Source organism: Pomacea canaliculata, linkage group LG5 (genome assembly GCF_003073045.1).
Source record: "Pomacea canaliculata isolate SZHN2017 linkage group LG5, ASM307304v1, whole genome shotgun sequence".
Lineage (NCBI taxonomy): Eukaryota > Metazoa > Mollusca > Gastropoda > Architaenioglossa > Ampullariidae > Pomacea > Pomacea canaliculata.
In genome coordinates this window covers 14,292,544-14,310,853 of record NC_037594.1, presented here as the reverse complement: position 1 = coordinate 14,310,853, position 18,310 = coordinate 14,292,544, and the positions used below count along the sequence as shown (strand labels likewise).

The following is an 18,310-nucleotide window of genomic DNA, read 5'->3' as shown; positions in this document are numbered from 1 at the left end:
CGTCGCCAACACAAGAGGAAACGGCTGATACCCTCGGGGTGTAGCTGTGCGGACATTAAAGCCGTGGTCAGACAAGTCCGAGACCACTTTGCCATGGATGTAATCTGTCCGGCTGCCTCTCATAGCAATCATATTCAACAGATCTGAAGATGTGCGTATATCTTAGTATTTACAATGCCAATGACAGGGGAATGTAGAACAGGCCAGCAAGAGGAAGCCAGAGACAAAATTGCTCAGGGATTTGCTTTTGGCTGCACGTGTTCGTTGCCATAGCAGTCTGACGAAAGAAGGCAAATAACATCTCGACAGCGAAACTCTTAACGTCTGTACTTTATATATACTTAATATGGCGAACATTAGACCAAGTTTGGCAAGTATTTTACATGACGGTTTAGATGAAAATGCGGTCAAACATGCGTCCTGATTTCTTTGGTTAAGGGTCTAGTGGCTGGAAACATTATTCTCATTAATCTAATCACTAGATGTAACTAATGCTTGAATATGGTAAGGTTGTATGGGTACTGATATGGCTAATTAACAAAGGATTCCCTAATCCCACATCGGCCTAGGCCTTGACAAGTAATAGTATCTTTTTACAATCTTGTTTCTGTTGTCAACATCTTTCAGTGTACGATATTTGGAAGAGGCGTATATCTCGACGGCCCTTCACTAAAAATGCAATTTGTTCTTCCAAAAGTAGAGAGTTAACCCTCATAATTGCAACGGCTTCTAAGCAATACGTGGCTAAAATTCTCCTGCCAGAATAAAATATCCCATTATATTCGCTTTATCTCTTTATTCTCTTCTCTTGGGAGAAAAAAAACACAGGAGACTCTTCTCCTCGCCAGGTCTGTCCACAGCCTTTGACATGACCTTGACCTACCTATCTGACGTCACACTACCCATGCACACTCACGCCAGCCCGGAAGTGACGCACATTTGGGGTCAGCGTGGTGCCCCCCAAAAGCTCTGCTCTCATTGCTCTTCGATCAGCACGTGACCCCCTGTTGATTTGCTTGTCACTCGAGGGAAATAGCTCTGACAGTTGACACTGGTATTATGACACAACGCATTTTTCCAATCTGTAAAGCTGTGATCAAAACTCAGCTGCGAAACGGAAGGCTCTGAAGTTTGCTTTTTGTTTGCAATCAGGAAAAGGTAATTTTTCTACGCTTCTTCTTTTTTTTTTTTCTCTCCTCCTTTCTACCTCCCTTCTCTCCTTCCTTTCTGGTGTTACTTTTTTCCCCCAGATGCTGTTATTCCTTCTTTCTTGGTTTCTACAAATGTGGAAGTTTGTTAGTATTTTGCTGACAAAAATAGATAATTGACTTGGTAGAAAAGGTCTGAGAGCTGCTATGCTATAGCTGCTTCCTGGTTAAGAGTGACAGTTTTCACAAATGGCACATACAAAAGAAGGGAGGTAAGTGAAAAGAATGAACACATAAGACAAAAGATAATACCTAACTATGGGACTGAAACTTCTTTTCACAAAAAAGCGTGACTGACTGACAACTCACTGAAGTTGCCAGCATAAATCGTGTGTCAATAAAAAAAAAATTAAAAAAAAAACCAAATAGTTTACCTAAAAGCAAGTTTCTGGTGTCATAATGACCTGATAATGATATAATGATGAATAGTGATCACAAATGTTCCTGACATCATGATGACACGAATGTGGTGTTTCTTGATATTGTAATCCGTTGTTCGCATGTTTTGTCCTTCATCCGAGCCGAGGTCTGTTAGCAGTTATACCAGACAGCCGTCAGTGGAAACTACACATGAGAATACGCTTTAGCTATACTTACACTCACACGAACTCTTGAAAAGAGAGAGAGGGCTTAGGAGGGAGCAAAGAAGCGCTGACAATGGTGTGAAAGAAGAAGAGTGACGAAAAACTCCTCCAGTTGGCTTTTCTGCATTGTCTAAACTCCATAAAATAAAACTTTGTCTATGTCACTCTCTATATTTCATTAAAACGTGCTTTCGTCTGCCTTCCACCATGGCGGGAGTGTAGCTTCCTGCTTGCGTGAACAGGAACTTTCAGACCGATAGCCTCCATGTTTGGCAAGTTGAAAAAGAAATCTTACAAAACATACAATGAAAGTGATCACGACAGAACCGCTGGCAAAAAAGTTAATAAGGAGTTGGACATTTCGTGCACTCCACAGTTAAATGCGAATCATTTTGCCTAATATTTTAGCCAAGTAAAAACTCAGTTCTTGCAAGAACTGCCCTATTACTGTGCACTCTTCACACATTTTAAGCTGGCCTCACGAGTTTGCAGAACATGTCGCAGGAAGCGGGAGGTAAAAAGCAAACAACGTTTTATTTGCTTGAGGTCGACTTAGATTAAATTATAGTACAGCTGAGATGGGCTCCAAATTAACTTAAAAAAAAAAATCAAGAGAACTCTTTCCATCGAGATATTTGTTGCAGGCGGTCCTACTTCCCTGCCTCTCTCACAGCTGGCGCAGAGTGAATAAAGCCGACAACAGAATCAGTCGTTTGTTGTGGCATCCTTGCTACTTTCCCGATATTCTTGGCAGAGTATGAAATGCATAAATTCACATAAAGGACAAGATTACAGGCATCTAAGATGAGTACATTTTCTATCCCACCTCGTGTTCGAATGGTAGGATTAAGTACCTACGACATCAAATACGAAGAATTAACCGATCGCAAGAAGGTATTGTCTTTACCCAGCAAGGGGGTTTTCTTTAGTCTTTGAAGAGACTTTCAAAGTTGTCTGCAGGTGTAAGCTCAATCGTGCAACAGGTTTAAGGACCACACAGACCACCCCATTCTCCTTCCCAACTCTCTCTTCCCTGCAAAACTTGTAATAGACCCTACGTGTTCAAGAAAGAAAGCAAAAGAAATGTCAACTCCTCAATTAGTGAAAATGTTTTGCTTTCGCCGTGTGGAATGTTTTGTTGTGTGCTTTCTGTTGTTCTGGTATTTCTTATCGGTATCCCATCAATGAAGATCATAAACCACAATAAACAAACATGAACCTTCTGTTGCTCAGCTAGCTCACAATGTAAAGCGCAGACATCTTGGCACACGAGTCCTTGTCCCCTTTGTGTCGTGCACCTGCACCGTCAGGTCGTGACCGGAACCAGATACGAAACAGCTGGTCAGACCTGGGTTATGGCCCCGAAATAAATTACCAGGATGCGCCAGGAACCTCACATATCTCAATCACATAATTAAACACAACAGATGGTGCTATGACTAATTACATAAAAAAATCCTAGCTGATCAAAGGACAAAGGACAGGACGCCAAAGAATAACCTGGACAAATTGCTTGCTAAAAATACACTTTCCAGGATATTTAACTGACTATAGTTCAACAAAGCAGTTATTGTACTAAAATGATCAAACTGCTGCAGCCTTATAATTTCTGTTTGTATTGAGTGCGGTCCGTAGCTCTGTCAACAATTAGTTGATAATGGCCCAGACTTTTCGAGAGCCGCTATAATTAGCCAACTGGTTCAGCGCTGCTAAAACGAACAACACAGTCTGTGTGTCGAAACATTACATCACACGTGCTGACACATTAATGGGCACGTGGCGAGGGATTCATGTTGCATGGAGGATGCCGCACTTTTGGGTGTCATAACACACTTGGTTTTACCAGGCCTAAGGTCAAAGGTCGCGCAGCGCTCAGATAACAGCTTGCAATTAAAAAAAAAAGTCCAATGGTGGTATTTTATGAAAACTTGGAGCAGAGGGATTAGCGATCTGATTGATAATTTCAGACACTAAATCTTGTGTTTTCAGGATGGCCTCCTTTTAGAGAAAACTGTTGACTGCTATTGTTCATGACAGTTGTAAAAGTGTCAGATGGGGTCAAGTCAGAATCTGCAATCTATGTTTTGATGCTCATGTCAGGCAAGTAAAGACCATGTATAACAAACAACTGAAATGTCCCTTTGCAACGCCAGTCCACGATCAATGAAAGTTTGTAAGACAACACAAACAGGGGAGTTTATAACAAACTAGTACAACTGTTAAATGATGAAGTACAAAAGAAGTTATGCGCACACAACCACACGAAAAACCTCTTGTTTTGTAAAATAATAAAAAAATGTGAGCTAGCAACAGAAATAATGTGGTTCTCTATCAGAACAGTAAGGACTTAACAGTTGCAGGTCTCCCGAGGGCACAGACAGCCAAGTGTATAAACTACAGCATTTTCTGCATCTGCTGTTCAGCTGCAGCGGTTATCGTCTCTTGCCACACAGTCAAATTATGTGGGACACTTTCTAGCTAGTTATTATTTCCAATAATAATAATGCCTACAGGAAATTACAAGCTAAAGCCAACTTTTCATGTTAATAACTTACCATGAAATCGTTCCATGTTTTTAACATCACTGTTGTCTTCTCGTACACTCACAGGTGAAGCCAACGGTTAACGACTGTCAGTGGTCAAGTGAAAACCCATTGTAGAGCTTGCAAACTTGATCCATGCCATAAACTCCATTTCTTTTGGTTTCAAGAAAGCTTTTAAGAAGTGCAAGTAATGGATTCCTGCTTTGTCGGTTCCGACAGGATGCTGCGAAGCCAAGGAAAAACACAACAGTCGAAAATAGTTTTCACATGAAGGATCAAACGTTTTCACGGAGCTAAAAAAAGAGTTCGAGAGAGATTTGCCACAACCTGCCGGCGATGAGGCGGATGACAAGGAAATAAAGTCTTCTTGGATTCTCAAAAACGAAAGTAAACTGTTTACTATAAAATCTGCGATAAAAAGATGCAAGGAGGATGTGCAAGTCACGTGAGCACCGGATGCTGGCTGAGTTACGGCCCTTGTTAGACGAGATCGTCTGCACGACGGCAAACAGCTAACAGGTTGCTGATAGAATGATGTTGATCGGTCTTGTTCGTGCACGACAAAGTGTAAAAACGATGTAGACCACAATAATCGAGCTTAATACATTTACAAGAAGAACACTCGAGGGCAGCATGCGTCACACAATGCTTTCAATTTCTAAATAATAAAAATGGAGGAGTATTTTGCATCCTGCTTGTGCCTCGGTGGGAGAAAATAACGAGATGTGCGTGCCCCGGATACGAGGATGTATTGACGAACACACCAAGCTAAGTTTGTAGTCAGACAACAACCAGTGTCTCAAGTATCGACACTCTAACCCCATTCCACCGATAAGGCAACTACTCGACCCAAACTGTAGCTTGTAGATTGGCAGTGTGTAATGATAAATAAATTAACGGTCAGTATTCTTACCCGCTATACAAGCAAAGCATTGGATTCACAAAGATGTAAAAAGTAATTTATCTAGCATTGCTTCATTACTTAGGTAATAGTAACAATCAGTTTATTATTTTTAAAGCTATTAGGGGTGATTACTCTTAGTCATTTCATCAACCAGCCAGGTACAGTGACATCATTTAGTACAGGTATTCAAATAAAATATTTTAATTTAATTATTTTTTTTTAAAAGAGAACAAAAATAGAAGAATAAAAATAATTTTAAATTGAACTATATAGATGACAGACTAAAGTCAGCCTAATCCTTCTTTGAGACTTCAAAGTGTTCTACACCGCAGCAGCAGTTAGGACGATGTCCACACGAAAGATGAAAGTCAACGGTCGCCGCACAAGACGTTGACAGCTGCAGCGCTGTCGGAGAGGCCTGTAGACACAGCTGGTGCTGTAGTCCCGACCATAAACACTGCCTAACTTCGGGTGTTCTACCCATAAACTTTAAAGTGGGTCGATCCCTGTTCTACACCTACTGGTACTAGCAGCAATCTTTTATTACACGGAAAGAATGCTCCCTTGTGCGAGCTCGCACCTTGGTGGTTCAGTGTAGTGATTATAAAACATTTGTAAAAGATTCAAGAAATGTATTATCTCTAATTGATTGTGCTTTCGGTCCACAATGTTCCTCAATTAGTGTTAGTTTTCACACTGCAAAGATCGTCCAAGACTCCATTAATCTGTATGATTTTGGTTTGGTATTAGATGATGACCGCGTGCTTCAGCACGTGAATTCAATACACGTCAACTGCAGGGGCGCCAGAACAATAAAGCATCTTAAGTAGATGTTCAAAACATAAATAAATATTTATAGTGTGAACTTCTTGCGTTACACAAAGATGAAAAAGCTTACACAAAGAAAATAGTTTGTATAAAGTGAAAACACGCGCTTATGGTGTCATTGAATTTTCAGCAAGCCTCACAATCAGCTACACTAATAATCGTAAAACCGAGCCAAGCCAAAAAAGGGAAATTAGTCGACACACTAATTAGTGTGTAACATCCATGTTGTCCAGTGGTCTGGATGCTAGAATACTGAGGATGTGATAGGAAGAAAAATTGCCAGCTCGAAGGGGATCGACAAAATCACTTGCAATCAGAACGGGTGTGCACGGTTATGTAATAATAAAAGGATCCTAGGGGGAGGTCCAGAGAATATCATAATGCAGGGAACTATTGAGTGCAGCCATTCGGCCACAACATTTACTCGTCGTCGATACGTCTTGCCCACGAAGTAATCATTTAGAAGATTTTTACTGACATGGTTAGGCTAGGCAGGGCGACTTGGCCCACCTTGTTTTAAATTCAGAAATTTAGAAAACAGAATATAGGAGGTGTAAATATGCAAGTCTGTTGAACGGCAGAGTTTACGAGAAGTGTAAACACGACAGTGTTTATTGCATCCTACCTTTAATACAGCAAGGTGGCGCCAAGCACTTATTTCGTTTGTGTGCAATGATCTGTAGACAGCTTCTTACACAAAATGTCCTCATCGAAGCACGCGGTAGTTCGACTGAACGACTGCATTGCTCATTCTAACATTATTCACGAAAGTATTCTCCAGTGCGTTCAGCTCTTCCACACCGCGAAATTTTCATAACGAGAATGTCAGAGCTTTTATGATCACCTCTCAGGGGAGCAGTCAGCTCTTGCTCTCGCTGTCCCCATCACAGTTCACTCGACAACACCACACTGCGCCCTGCTCCAGCGCCTCACACCTGTGGTTTGAGCGATCCTCGGTTAACCCCTTATTACCATCAGACATGATTCAGAACGGCGGTATCTAAAACTTAAACTCAATTTACCATTTAAATTGTTAAAATTTAACTGGCTGGTTTTTAATTATGTGAAAAGATTAGTATTCATTTGCTGTAATATCACGTGATGAAATGGGATGGAAACGGAGAGTCCAACACACAGAAACACCCCGACGATCAGCCTTGTCTGAAAACAAACATGATATGCAGAAAGTTTCCTTCGAGATGAGATCTGAACTTGTCATCCCGAGACCTCCCACTTATCTTTCGGAGATCCTCTTACCGTAGTGACATCCGAAGACCGTACCTCTGCGCTATCGGGGAGACCTAAGCCTCGCTCTGATTTACCGGTCGTGGTGATCTCACACTGGACGTCGTTCTCACGCTGTCTTCAATTCCCGGGCCCTTGCTGAAAAGCCTGGAAACGTGAGTGTGCATCTGGGTGTCCATTGGGGTGGATTTGGCGAACTGCACTTACATGATCACTGCCAGAGCCGAGAGTCTTCGAGGAAATCCAGCGATTAGCAATGTAACGGTGTCGATGGAAGCGGAGTTCGATCTTCACACAAATGTTCAAAGTCCGGGGAAAATACCTCAATGCTTGAAAGACTTTAGAGCATATTTCGAGCTGTGCATTCAAGAGAGGCTCAAACCTTAGTCTCCAATATAGCCTCGTCGGTGTGTTAATATATTCAGCACTTCCAACACTTAACAGTCGACACCCGAATCATTAAATTTGTTTATTTTTGTTGCATATGTACGTCGTGCTGTGAGTGAACTACATTGAGCAATTTCACCGGAAGATGGAAGAAACCCTTTCTCCTCAACAAACTATGCATCCATTCAGTTGTACATATAACTCTAAATAGCATTGACACGCATAGAAATTTTCCATTTTGTTAATCGCAGTTACATAATGCCAATGTCAACTAGAATGGCAGCTAAACAAATTAAAATAACATGTGATTTCTGTAGTTTCATGAGAAAAATGCACTAACACTCAAACGAAACGCAGCTGTGGAGTGGGTGCCTCCTCCTGCGGATAATTAGGAATGGTACGGCAGTGTGATAGAGAGGAGATGGGCACGGCCCTTGCAAAAGCTGGTCCCGAGATAAAAGGCTGTAACAATTCCCTCCCTTAGGACTATAAGATCACGGGACTACCTTTACTTTTTTTTTCTTTGCATCAAACCCCGCAAAACAAAGAAAACTTTTTCTGAGAATGAACAGCCTCTGCCCCTGAAAAAGAGAAAACGCTTGCACCAACAATCAAACCACCTGCTAGCGGTGTGGTGCTGAAAGTTCTGTAGCGGCAGCAGACCAGAAAAACACCACCAAGGACACGAACGACGATGTTTTTCATCACAGACACGCGTGGCCGCATGGGGAGGCCAGCATCGATTTACCGTCACCCAAACATCGCCGAGTATCGTTGACATCAACAACACTTGTGTGGAAAGCTGTTACTGTGACCTGTGCAGACAGGACAAGGGGGACGCACTTCCCATCACCATCAGCCATTTCACAGAACCACTCGGCGCTGCCCTTTGCGCGGACTTGATGCATTTTATGAAGGCCACGCCTGCGCCATGTCAACACGTTTTCCAAGTCTGTCTCGTTTCATTGACGCTTTCCGGGAGAAATGCAAACGAAGATTCCATTTTTTGAGCTGCAAGAATTTTTTTAAAAGGGCCACGGGGATGTTTAAGCACACTACTCAGCTGTTCTACCACAAATCGATCATCTCAAGGAAGATTTGAACAGCGAATGTAAGATTTACCTTCAGTTAAGCATTGGTGTCTTCCTGTACCTTTCTGCTCAGTTCGTCTTCTCTCTATGTGTGGGTGGGTAGCTGTCATTGTGGGTGTCGTTGTACTAGAACTACGCATTCCTGACATCAGCATGTTTGACAACGACTTCTCACATCGACACGTGTGACAATGATTTGTCACAAACAAAAACCCTTGTCTTTGTATTGGTAACGGTACGCAATCCTGAATCTTTTTTTTTTTTTTTTTTTTGAACAAAGTGTTCGTATAGCGATTCTTTAAAGCAATATGGACATGGATAGGAAAGATGTGCACATGGTCTTTGTCGAGAAACTCTAAAAATAATATGGTAATTTTTTAAAATATTTTTTATTCCCTCTTCCTTTCATATCTAACGATGTAACATTTATAACATCAAAAGCGGAAACGCTTAGGGCCAAGTTTTTGTTTTCAAAATGTATTTCTGAAATAAAAGGTCTCTGTGTTTTCCTTAGCTTTTTCTCCTCGCGGATATAAGGGTTTTATGCAGCTCCCTTTCATGTCCACTTAGCCATCTTTTTCTTTGTCAGAGTCTGTAAGTGATGGATACAAATGTCGATCAGGACCAGCATTATTTTAAAAAACTAATGGCAAAGAAATTAAATTAAAGTAGCTAAAGATTAGAATACTGCATAGAATACCGGCGACATTTTCTGGTATATTGTCAACTTAAATAACTCAGATTTATATACGTTCTTTGTAAATTCTTATTTTTTATTTTAAGAAGGATCATTTTTGTCTAAACTTTTTCAAAGAGTTATTCAAGATTCATCTTTTTAGCTCTTGACATATTTTCTCCAGAAACAAGGAAGATGTAGTCCAGAATTTATTACCATTAAGATGAGTTTGGAATGGAGATTTATTCAGCATCGCTATTGGCCTAAAATCGCGCGAAAATAAAATTCACACATCAAAGGGAGCATACTTCTCGATTTTTCAAAAGAAACTCTTTGATCACGCCTTGTGGCAGTTTAGAAGAACATGGTGGCTTTTTTGCACGACTATTTTCCCCTTTTTCATTCTGGGATCTATGTAGTCTTCCTTCATCACAGTGGAAGCTTCGGGAATAGAGTGGCAATGGCGACAAGCATTTTCTGGGGGCTGGCACTTGGATTTATCTCCCTTTTGAGATCGGCACGACTTCTGTGGATGACGACAGGCTAAACTCTCGGCTTCAACGTGTCTTTTCCAATTGCACTCAGCAGGCACATGGGTCGGGTGTCAGAGGTGATTTCCACATCCGCTTGTTATAAGGGAAGAAATCCAGAGCTGTCGTTAGTTTCGAAATGCTTGCATTATGCACGCACGCACGAGAAGAAAGCGTGTAACCACATGTTCATGACAGGGACACTCGCACCATGCACACACATGTGGGAACACAAATATATGCAATTCATATTTAAATATTTATGATATTGATTTATAAATATTAATGAATATTCCACCTAAGATAATAAACTAAAGATATAAGGGCTGGAGGGCTGGGGCGGCTAGTGCACAGGGGCTATAGCGCCTGTCACCACTACTGTAAAACTTGGATGTCTTGGGTTCGGATCTGTCTTGTCGTGGCCCCTGTTTACAGGACTGAACATCAGCAGTTTTTTCTTGATATTCCGGTTTTCTCTTCCCTCAGTGCGTCTGTGATGTGTGATGTGTGATGTGTGTTTCTGTGAGGTAAAATTGATGCCATTCTTAGATGTATGTGCCAGTGTGCCTATATATAAAGAACTTTTAGCCCTACTTTGGTGCTGCATAAAGACACTACACAAATGCACTGTATTACTATAAGTATTAGTCATGACAAGCTACCTACTGCAGTTTCATTTCGTGACTCACAAACTTGTCTTCCACAGCAGACTGAGCCAACCAAGTAAAGGAATCCATTTCCAAACTGTGTCCCGTTACAAATCGCTTTAAACGAGACAAATATGGAGGATCGATTGACGTGGGTGTCACATCAACACTTTCCGACCTTTGAAGTCTGGTGCACACTGTTCTACATTATAGATGGCGAATATGTAATCGGATTGCTACATGGTGGCCACATAACAATTCCCCAACACTTCCAAGGCTTTGAGAAGACTCCTGAGTGTAACTTTGTGGTTGAAGAAAGATAGGAGTAGCTAGCAGGCTGATTTTTTTTTTCCTAAAAGTCTCAGTGAAGGTGAAAACTTCGAAACCTTCGGCAGCGTGACCTGAGTGACCTGAGTCATCCCGCGCAAGGCGAAACAAGGTTTCAATCATTCCCTGGAGAAATAAAGCTTTGAAGCCTTGACATTGCTCTGAACAACGCTTACAGACTAAATAAACTGCGTAAAAATACTGTTGATCCGCAAAATAACAAAACAAGGTTGGTGGTAAACAATGTCCACAAGGATCAATAAAATATTGTCATCGTCACTGTCATTGTCCGCGTGCCTTCAGGCACTTAATGCGTGCAACGGTTTCCCCTGAAATGTTTTCCCTCTAAGTACGAATTTCATGCGAAAGTAAGCCACTTGATAAAAGCTAAAAACCAGCTCCATCACTTTTAATCAGCAGCAACACCAAAGTTTAACTAAATGTGTCTTTGACATTTCTGACTTCTTCGTTCCCGGGTGCGACCAGTTCCTGGCAACATCTCCGCCACCTGCAGTCTGCACTGAAGAGATTACCCGCAGCCCCGTAATGTCTTTTCTGTTTCTCCAGTCAGACTTTTATGAGTACACACGTGGTCATCAAGGTTAATAATTTATGAAGTGTCTTTCATGTGTCAGTGCCAGAGGAAATTTCAGCCTCTCGGGTTAAATACTCGTTAACTTGCCATCATCCTTCTCTGACAAAGATAACAGACTTGTCACAGGAATGTGAAATTAGTTTATGGAGGTTCAAAATGATTCTTAAAAAATTATCTTTTAAAAATTCATCCATTGTATAGTTTCTGCTCGTGTGTCAACCTTTGCTCATCTGAGATTCCTGTTCATTCAGTAAATGGAGGTGACTGTTTTACTATTCCTGTCAAAGTAGACTTAAACAGTCAACAAAAACTTCTAAGCTTTTGTCTGACTATTGTCCTCATTGCTTCGGCAATTAAATGTTTGCACATTTCTATGCTAATCTTACTTTTAAAGGAAGATAAAGGAGTTACTGAGCACGTAGACATTCGTGTGTATCCGCCTCTTCTTCTCTCCTTTTTCTTCACTTTGTCTTTCTGTCTCCAACTCCATTTGCATGTTTATCTTACTTGGAAGTCATAACCTCACATAAAAAGTGCATTTCAGAGCTAAAACAAAATAATAGAAACTGTGTAAAACGCCTAGAAAAATAAGTAATGCAGTTTAGGGAAGGCTTTTAAAAGCTGGCTACACCCACAACCCTTTAATAGGACCCTAACATCCGGACTCTTCGGGCATACACTAATGGTACAGTTTTTGTGTCACTCCTACAGCTTCGTACTTACAAAAAAAAGAGAGATAGAACGATAGAGAAAGGTTTATGGTTGGAAGGAAGAGATGCCATGTGGAAAACAAAATGCGAGAAATAAAAGTGGGGTTGTGTACCCACACAGTTAACGGATTTCGTCGTTAGCCCTCGGCTGTTGCGTGATTAGAACTGGAAGTGACAGCAGGGCTCGTTGTGAAGAGGCTGGTGGCTGACTGTACAGATATTAATACGCTACTTAATGAGACAATAATGACAAGGGTAGTTTAAGAGCAACAGCTTCGGCGAGGCGATGGTAATGAGAAGGCATTCGTTAGGTAGGATGATGATGAGTAATTGTTACCAAAATAGCCCATGCATCAGATGATGACCTGTACACAGTCATTAAGTAAATATCATGTATGAGCCATAATAGTATATGTAATGGTAGAAGTGATGGTAGAAATAATAGTATCTTATACCTAACTCCCATAATGATCTGACTGCATACGTTACTATATCACAAGGGGTCTGCATGAGCTAAGACAGGGGGAACATGTTGCCTTCTTGTTGCTATCTTGACTGACCATTGTATTTATCGAAGACAGCTGTTGGTAATATTGTTAATCCAGACAATATCAGTTAAGTTCAGTCATCCATGAATATCGCAAGCAGCTACCACAATGAAATTTGCAATCGAACAAGACGTTTGGAAATAATTGTTGCACAGATAAATAAAAAAAGCCAAGAGTTTGATTACTTTACTGCAGGGTAATCAATTCACAACAACCAAACTTTGTAACATCTAACACTGATGTGTTTTTTTACCTAGAAAAGCTTCCCGCTACTGTAGGATTGTTTTTCACAATTATTTGAATAAGTTTCTATATAATAGAAACTTTTGACATAGCTCTATGTTTAGAAAAGATATAATAGTACTTACAAGAAAGAGGACACACACACACACACAGAATCTTATGCAAGTTCGTAGGGTCAACAGATGCATGCTTTCCATTTTCAATGATTTTCTTTTATTGACTCACTCTCCACTTTCCAAGCTACACTCAAAAATAGCAAACACTCCATCTCACCATAATTTATGCAAAATCTACACCTTTATCCACACACAATATCTGAAAAGTATTTCACGATATTTGAAAGATATTTTAACAGTAATTTTTTAATGTAGTAATTTAATGCAGTAATGAAACACATGCATGCTAACAGCGCTCACACAGAAATTATTAAAGCTTTACAGAAAAAAGTAAACCAAGAATAAAATAAAACATTAAAAAAGGCATAAAAAATGTAACTGTTGACGCTCATTAATTACAAAACTAATCTTAAATATAAACAATTCTACGAAGTTGCAACAAAAAATCTTAAAGATAAAAAAACTTCATTACGAAGTCGTGACTTTGTATTCTTGTTTCATCACGTGCAATCTCACAGCTTGTGATTCACAGTTCCAAAACAAAGTTTTTAGTAATTAATTTCACTAAAAATGAGAATGTACACGTACCCTAGTGTCAAGCAGTGGCTACCAGCTCAGATCACCCTCTTCTGATGCCAGTCACGATGAAGCTGTCATCGCTGCTCACGTCCTGACGATTCACAGTGCGATGACGGGCGCACGCGCTCCCCAGCAAGAAGATGCTCGTGGCGCTAGTTAAACCTCGACTCCCTCTCTCTCTCCCTCACACACATTGCACATCCATGCCACTGAATGCAACAGCTTGCGCATGCGCTGGCTGCAGGGTTTCGGCATGTCCACTAAAAGCATTGTGTGTGTGAGAGAGAGAGAAGGAAAGGAGAACCCCAGTAAAGTTGGCGAGCTCGCTTTGGACAAGCGCGAGCGGCGTAATAAGTCAGGCGCCCGAAGGACGTGCAATTATTTTTGGTTGCGAGTCGATAAAGATTATGCTAGCCTTATCATCTGCTAGCCTATTCTGATGGTTCTTTGACTGCACATTACATCGTTGTCAAAGAGCTTCTTTACATGAGCTTAGCTCACTGTATGTACATACCCTCTCCGCCAGCAACACATACTCGAGAGCTATTTTATTAGTTAATTTTATTAGAACTTCCTGTATGTCTGACTGAAGTGTATCTACAATGAGTATCTTCTTTATAATAGAAAGGGTTCGGTTGAAAGTGTTTTGGATTTAGAATATCGAGTATCAAAAGCCAGTTAGGTAATATGTCTTTGTACACCATTCTCATCACTCATCCACAACACACAAGTAAAGAGAAAAACAACTATAAAGGACACGCTTGTTTTTGGCAGAAGCGATTGATGTCGACTCCCTGAATCGTTTCCACTCAAACTTTCGGGTTTTTAAATTAAAAAAAAAAAACTACTTACAATTGTGTCAGAAGCATAGAACTGGGGCAGTTCCCGATGACCTCATCTCCGATGAAAGCCTCAACTTACAGTCACCCAAATGCTGTTGCTGCCATCCTTTCATCTTGAGATCGTGTCGCAGACAAATTTTGAACCGGATCACAATACTGAAAAGACGAGCGAACATTGCTGCGATAGAGGTTAAGGTTACAAACAGTAATATAGAATTTCGATGTGGCAACTTCATGCTTTGCCACACAATAGTTGCAGAAGAAGGTGTCAGGCCAACGATCTCTGTATGTCAAAACCAGAAACATGACACTGCCAAAACTGAAAGAACCTCTTCACCGCCACTGCACTTAAGGCGGTTGTACTGGAAGTAGAACTGTTACAGATCATCGCACACATAGCCAGCGTTCATGTACCTTGTTTTATCAAAGAAAGAATGCGATCAAAGCAAGAAAAACAATGTTTTCCCGTAAATTGGAAGATGTATTTGCCTCTCGAAGATTACATTCTATAAATCGCGATCAAGTGACCAGCCGGCCAAGCAGGTCCACAGTCATCGGCAATTTCCTTGTCACATGGATCAAGCGACGACTTGAGTGTTGTCCTTCGAGAAACAGTAAAGTGGTGATCATCATGACCCGCGTGCAGCTGTGTTTTAGAAACGATAAGTGCATGTACACGACATTTGGAACTCAAAGTTGTAATCAAAAATATTTTAGAAAGTCAGTATCTGGCATTGAGGCCCAACTCGGTAGCTCACGGCCATTTACATTAGAAAAAATGACCAGGGGTAAGTCTAGGTAAGGTTCACAAAACTGCTGTAAGTAGTGGCTACGCTAACATGCTCATAGCATCCGGGTATGCCTACAAGCTGGTTTTTTTTGTTTTTTTTTTTTGGAGGAAAGGGCTGGAAATTTAAAATAGAGAATGAGCTTTTTGTTGAAAATTATGTTAGTGGAAAGCTCCTTATTAACTTCTTTTGTGAAATTTTAAATCTGACTGACAAATGACAGAAAAGTCGAGTCTGAACAGTGAAATATAAATATCTATTTTTCTTAGCTGGTTATTATGTTTCTGACCTTTTCAATTTTCTCAGGTTTCTCATTTTTGATCCAGTCTTCACACAGGCAACCTAAAAGAGTATGTATCGTCTCACCCTTCCTCTTTGATTGTATCAGTGTCGCTCGATTAGTCCTATTCATCTCCTCCTCCTCTTCTTCCTCCCTTCACTGACACCAGAGATACCATAGGGAAGACAGGACATAGTAGAGCTGAACTCAGTCATTTACTCAATCGCTGGCTTCTACCGGATAACTTTGCTCATTAGTTCCCTAATAATGTACCAGCTGGGTAAATGGATTAGGATACTTAATATGTCCTGATAGTAATAAAGAGGACTTGCGAAATACTGATAATGATACAATATCAACGGAAAACTTTTTTTCTTGTTCATAAAAACGAAGACATGTTCTCGATTGAACTTCTTTTTTATTTATATCTAAAAATTTGATTTTCTGGGCCGCATATTGGCATTTATAGTAGAGTGTGTAGGATATGCTGGATGAATGCAAATTTACTTATTCAGCTTCTTAGTTAACTTGTTCGAGCTCGTGGCTACCTCACGGTCCTCTGGAATAGCCTCTGCGTGTCATAAACTGTTCCATTTTTTTCTAACCCTTGCTCGGAATAAAAAAAAAAAAAGAAGTGAACTTGGCAGACACGGTGCAGTAAAATGTCTCTGTTCCTGGCTTTGAAGTCTGTGTAATGTGATGAGAAGCCAGTAGATTGCACTAATTAATGTGTGTCTAACACCTTCACCACATCCATCCATTCAACTGTAGGGTGGGGATTACATGGAGAAAGTTCGTCGGGTTGAACACTAATCCAGCCTTGCGTCTATGGCACAAAAAAGGATAAATAAAGAAACAAATCTCATCTTTAAGTAATATAAAGAATAAAAATAAACAAGATAAATAAATTGAAACTTAGACTTTGCTGTGTTCTTCTTCGTGGTGTTCTTATGTACGACAAGACTGTGATTTCCTTGATTATTATTTTTATTATTTTTCAGTGACCTTTCTTTGTTGTTCCACTTGCATGCAAAAAGTTCAATTATATTAGTTTCAAAATCACAGGAATAACAGGAGCAGCACTTTGCTGGTATGAATATTTTAAATTCAATATTATTTAGAAAGAAAAAGAACTTTTTTGTAATTGTTGTAAAAGGAGCAGTTTTCATTTCCAGGTTAAATGTAGTGATAACCTCAGCACCTGGCGATGAAAGCTTCTAAGTTATAACACATTCTGTGTTAGGAATGGTACCAGGCTAGTAGTCTTTACACAACACAAATTCGACATCTTGCTTAGCATTATGGGGTATTATACTCCAGAGGCTACATTTTTTTCTACTTTCACTTCTACATCAAGTAGAAACCTTTTCTATTCGAATTCCTCTTCAACTTGGTTTTATCAGTGATAGAGAAAGGCTACAGAAGTAAAGTATTTTGCCTTGCTTCCATTATGCCGTGTTTTAGACACGGTGAATCACTCATGGTTCACTGACCTGAAAGGCAAATACTTGTCCTGATCTTTGCCACTTTTAACACTAATTTCATTTGTAATGACATTCTTCTAACATCTTGCTAATAAAACTACTGCACTACATTTTTCTGTGAATATCTCAGCAAGTGATTGAAGAAGTTTTGTAAAAGATCTCTGCATATAAAAGGCATATCAAGGTAAAAATGGTAAAAAGAAAGTAGGACATGATGTAATATCCGTTCGTTTTACAGAAACGCGAAAAATGCAAACCGGGAACCGTATTGCAATCTTCCAGCAATCTGCTAATTTCGCTGCTGGAAAATATCTCCAACAGAAAAACCAAAGATTCTGGTCGTAAAAACAAGTTAACAGTTTCAGGACAATCAGAAAAACAAACAAACAAACAAAAACCCTGAAATGTAAGCTACCTGCTGCGAAGTAGAAAGGATGGAGAGAAACTACGAGAAAAAATATAATATATTTATGATTATCATTTTTAGAAAATAACTTTTAGATAATAACGGTACACTTTAAAAATCTCTGTAAAATGTTTATTAACTTTAAAGTTCTGATTTCTATATGAAAATACGGGGAGAAATAAGGCAGGGACAATTCAACACACACGCAAGCAATACCCTTCTTGCCACCACATCCGTACAGAAGGAACATGATATATATATATAAAGATACTTTATAATCTATATATTCACACACTATATATAATTTAAAATATAATCTCAAACACTAAATTCACACACTACACATTTTAACAGAACATACACACACTCTCTCCCAATATATATATCAAAATTCATAGACATCGTTCATATATTTCCATACACACGCACGCATAAACATTCAGAATTTATAACATGTACAAAAGCTACAAATGCAGAAATGACACAATGTAAGGACAGCAGCATAAAAGACACTGTCATTGTTGCTCTGATTCCTGACTTTTTTCAATTAACAAGTATTTTCCTCGCCTTCAAGAATGCCGCCATGGCTGAGGTTGTTAACAGAATGCGTCTACTGGATCCGTTCCCAGTGCTCTGGGTTTCCTTTTTCTTTTGTTTTGCATCGGTAGGTAAGGAAATGAAATTTTCCAAACATAGAGTTGTCCTCGCGTGTCCGTCAGCATCGCGTGCGTACCAGCGGAAGTGACGTC

At 40.0% G+C, this 18,310-nt stretch overlaps 1 protein-coding gene across 3 annotated transcripts in view; it reads right to left on the bottom strand.

The window, feature by feature from the left end:
- LOC112563614 (corticotropin-releasing factor receptor 1-like) overlaps positions 1-14,010 on the bottom strand; it is a 106,942-nt gene extending 92,932 nt beyond the window's left edge. Inside the window, exon 1 of one of the 3 annotated variants that reach the window (XM_025237751.1) lies at positions 13,771-14,010. The gene's annotated coding sequence lies outside the window, so the exon portion shown is untranslated. Of the gene's footprint in view, positions 1-4,347; positions 5,067-6,692; positions 6,977-13,770 lie in introns of those variants that run through there. The other 2 variants (XM_025237752.1, XM_025237750.1) reach the window with 2 other exon arrangements.
- Between the last annotated feature and the right edge of the window lie 4,300 nt (positions 14,011-18,310).